This window comes from Lagenorhynchus albirostris, chromosome 16 (genome assembly GCF_949774975.1).
Source record: "Lagenorhynchus albirostris chromosome 16, mLagAlb1.1, whole genome shotgun sequence".
NCBI classification, from domain to species: domain Eukaryota; kingdom Metazoa; phylum Chordata; class Mammalia; order Artiodactyla; family Delphinidae; genus Lagenorhynchus; species Lagenorhynchus albirostris.
This window is the reverse complement of record NC_083110.1, coordinates 16,842,551-16,847,175: the sequence shown is the minus strand read 5'-3', so window position 1 is coordinate 16,847,175 and position 4,625 is coordinate 16,842,551. Positions and strand designations below refer to the sequence as shown.

Sequence of the window (4,625 nt, the reverse complement as noted above, 5' to 3'; positions counted from 1 at the left end):
AGAAAATATTTGCAAAAGATAAGTCTGATAAAGGACTGCTATCCAAAATATACAAAGACTCTTAAAAAACAATAATAAGAAAACAACCCAATTAAAAAAATGGGCCAAAGACTTTAATAGACACCTCACCAAAGAAGATATACAGATGGCAAATAAGCACATGTACAGATTCTCCACACCTTATGTCTTCAGGGAAATGCAAATTAGAACAACAATGAGAAACCACTACACACCTATTAAAATGGCCAAAAGTCACAACACTGACATTAGCAAATGCTAATGAGGATGTGGAGCAGTAGGAACTCTCATTCACTGCTAGTGAGAATGCAAAATGGTGCGGCCGTTTTGTAAGACAGTTTGGCAGTTTCTTACAAAACTAAACGTACTTTACCATAAAATCCAGCCATTGCACTCCTTGGTATTTACCCCAAAACAGGTGAAAACTTATGTTCACACAAAAACCTGCACACAGGGGCTTCCCTGGTGGCGCAGTGGTTGAAAGTCCGCCTGCCGATGCAGGGGACACGGGTTCGTGCCCCGGTCCGGGAAGATCCCACATGCCGCGGAGCGGCTGGGCCCGTGAGCCATGGCCGCTGAGCCTGCGTGTCCGGAGCCTGTACTCAGCAACGGGAGAGGCCACAGCAGTGAGAGGCCCGCGTACCACAAAAAAAAAAAAAAAATCTCCCAACAAAGAAAAGCCCAGAATCAGATGATTTCCCTGGTGAATTCTACCAAACATTAATGAATTAATACCAATCCTTCTCAACTCTTTGAAAAGACTGAAGTAGAGGAAAGACCCCCAAACACATTTTATAAAGCCAGCATTCCCTTGATACCAAAGCCAGATAAGAATACTATAAGAGAACAGAATGGTGGTTACCAGGGCCTGGAGTGTGGGGAAAATGCAGATGTTGATCAAAGGTACAAAGTTCCAGGTATAAGATGAGTAAGTTCTGAGGATCTAATGTACAGTATGGGGATTACAGTTAACAATACTGTATTATATACTTGAAAGTTATTAAGAGAGTAGATCTTAAATGTTCTCACCACAAAAAGAAAATGGTAATTATGTGAGGTGATAGAGGTATTAACTAACACTACTGTGGTAATCATTTTGCAATATATGTGTATCAAGTCAATACATTGCATGCCTTAAACTTGCACAATGTTATATGTCAATTATATCTCAAAAAAGCTGGGGAAAAAAAAAAACCAATTTTCCATAACAACAACAAAAAGCCCAGGGCTGGTATGGCCGTTCCCTAATGGGTAGTGGGCATTATAGACAATAATAATAAAAGTAATATAATACATAACAATTATTTAGCACATGATATATGTGGCAGGGACTGTTCTAAATACTTTACTTAGAAATTTTATCTTAGCTAATTCTCTTATCACCCATCTGAGGTAGTTGTTGCTGTCGTTATTATTATTATTATTCCCGCATTACAGATGTGGAAACTGAGGCATAGAAAGGTTTAAGAACTTACAAGCAAAGAGTAAACTCAGACCAAGGATTGGAACCCAGACCAAGCTCTTAACCTGCATATACTGCTTCTACAGTGAATTGTTCCCCTTAAGTTACTTATAAAAGGCTCCTCTTCTCTTTCTACAATCAGTCACAGTCAGTATTCTTTTTTATGTTCAAACAGTCCCCCAGTATTGCCAAGAGTAATCCCTTCAAGCTGACTTGAATATCTTTTCACACACACCCCCATTAGTCTTTGAGTATTTCCCTCCTTTCTTGCCCAACAAGATGTCTCAGTTCATCTTGTGTTTTCCCTGCCTCCAGACTTCTCCCAGATTCTTCAGGGTGCTCTGAAGAATCAATATTTTTAAATACCTATCAAAAAAATGTATTTAAAAATATCTCCAAAGCAAGCCATACCAACTAATACATTTAACAGGGTAGAGTAAAATAATTTGCCAGTTCATTAATGAGGGTCATGGTTGAATTTTTATTATCAAGAAAAAAATGTTTAAAGTAATAGATTTCATCTTCATTAAAGTAATAATTCCTTAAGGAGTCAAAGACATGCTGGATGAGTACAGCCAGGACTTCAGGATTTGATCCTCATAGTGAAGAGCCAGGCTCAGTTCAAAACTTCATAGGCGGGACTTCCCTGGTGGCGCAGTGATTAAGAATCCGCCTGCCACTGCAGGGGACAGGAGTTTGATCCCTGGTCCAGGAAGATCCCACATGCCGCAGAGCAACTAAGCCAGTGTGCCACAACTACTGAAGCTCTCACGCCTAGAGCCCGTGCTCCACAACAAGAGAAGCCACTGCAATGAGAAGCCCGCGCACTGCAATGAAGAGTAGCCCCTGCTCGCTGCAACTAGAGAAAGCCCGCACACAGCAATGAAGACCCAACGCAGCCAAAAGAAAAAAACAAATTTCATAGTCAACCAAGGCACCAAGTCTTACTTAAACTGACAGAGTCCTTCCGAGAAGACACATAAATGAAATTTAATTTATTAAAATTGTTGATTGTTCTATGCTGTCATCACTGTTAAATCAGATCAAATTAATCACATCAGCATTCCTAAATCCTAAAAGAACTTGGCTCTAATACTATTCTATGCCCAACATATGGGCCCAACATACTATAAAAACAAAGCAGGTCATATGAAACAGAAATTTCCCCTTTTGCCCCTAAGGAAATAAAGTTCCATAAATCTTAAGAAATTTCTTGGAAGACAAAAATCTACCATGCTCCTCTAAAAACTATTTCACCTGACACCTGAGAAACAAGTCTTATTTTTGCATTGACTTAGACAGTTACAAACACGTGAATAAACCAAATGACTCTAGAGCATATTCAGGAAGTAAAGGAACCTTGGTATCATACCAAATGCAGGTTTGAATCCCAGCTCTAAACCTTATAAACTCTGTGACCCTAGGTGTGCTATTAAATTCCTCTGTGTGGGGCTTCCCTGGTGGCGCAGTGGTTGAGAGTCTGCCTGCCGATGCAGGGGACACGGGTTCGTGCCCCGGTCCGGGAAGATCCCACATGCCGCGGAGCGGCTGGGCCCGTGAGCCATGGCCGCTGAACCTGCACGTCCGGAGCCTGTGCTCCGCAACAGGAGAGGCCACAGCAGTGAGAGGCCCGCGTACCGAAAAAAAAAAAAAAAAAAAAAGACAATTCATTCAAGTACATGGGACAAATCCTGGAGAGTAAGTGCTTAATAAGGGCTAGCTATTGCTATTACAGGCTTTCTTCTCTATCTCTAATGACTGCAATTCCCAGTGCCACCCATATTAGTCAGATTAGGACAAGTGATTCTTCAGGGACAAATTAATCCAAATTCTCACTGGTTTAAACATGTAAAAATTATTTTACACTCAAGCAAAAACCACTGTAGGTCCTGGCAACTCTCTGGGGCAGCTGTCCCCATGTGGTGACTCAACAAATCAAGTGCTAACATTAGGTTCTCTGCCATCCAGCTGCCAGGCACCCACCCATACCCCAACCCTCTGTCCCAAGACTAGCCTCTCTGTCTCATACTGGTACCAAATGGGAGAGCCTGTGCTTAAGGAAGAAATCAGGCCTCACAGGAGACATTCAAGCAAAGTTTAGCTGCTTTTCCAGAAAAGAAAGGAAACTCATGCATCAGAAAAAGTGACTGATAAACATACCAAAAGAATATGGCTGCACAAATACCAGAATCTGATCAGTTCAAATAGTTCAATGAACTTCTTGGAACCTACTATAAACTTAAAGAAACATGCTTTTTGGATTATGTTAAAGACTTCACAGGAAGAGAAGTAATACCTGTTGAGATAACCTGCACAGAACATTGCTTATAGAAATATTTTTAAATGATGCAAAGAATATCCATTAAATTTCAGAAATATCATATTCAGCAGAATGAAGCCCTGACAGCAAAAGCACGACTCTTACCTAACCACAGTAGAGAAGTCCTGATGGATGGACTTTCAGCAAAGGACTGCCAACAGCAGTCCTTTTGCACTGGAAATGAGGATTCATCTGATAGAATCCCTTGAAAGCAGTAGCCACCAGGTTAAACTCTTTGTCATGACTGTTTGGCAAATGGAAACTAGTGAGAAACAAAGTTGCAATTTACCAGGAATAATCAAAACAGAAGGTCTTCCTGTTTAGTTAAAATAAGAAGGTGCAACATTTGTTATGGTTTTAAGATTGAGCAGCTTGGCCACTTGATTAGAAAAATAAACCATTATTTCCTCAACTGTGACTATTAATTTTAAAGTAAAATATGTGTTCAATCGTGTATAAGAAAAATGTTTTATTACTAAAAGTGAAATAAATGGAAATATCACTGACTAGTTGTTTATACCATATAGTACCATAGTATTCTGACCAGTCTGTGGACACCTTGAAATGTTTTTCAATAGGAATTATCCTCTAGATATTCCTGTTCATTTACATCTGCCTCACACTGATGGTAAATACATAAAACAGTTACTTGCTTTAAAAGAAAAATAATTCAGGCTGCTTTCACACTGTGGTTACCTTACCATGTAGCCTCCTTCATGATTGCTAAGACAAGAGAACAGAATGAAAGGATGGTGTTTGCTTTTCTACTGCCACACGTCACTCCCATTCATATTTACTTGGCCAGAGCTGTAACATGGCTCCGCT

General features: G+C 40.1%; 1 pseudogene; it reads left to right on the top strand.

Annotated features, from left to right (window-relative positions):
- The first annotated feature begins 3,649 nt into the window (after positions 1-3,649).
- Positions 3,650-4,009, top strand: LOC132507509 (mitochondrial import inner membrane translocase subunit Tim9-like; annotated as a pseudogene).
- Positions 4,010-4,625: the final 616 nt, after the last annotated feature.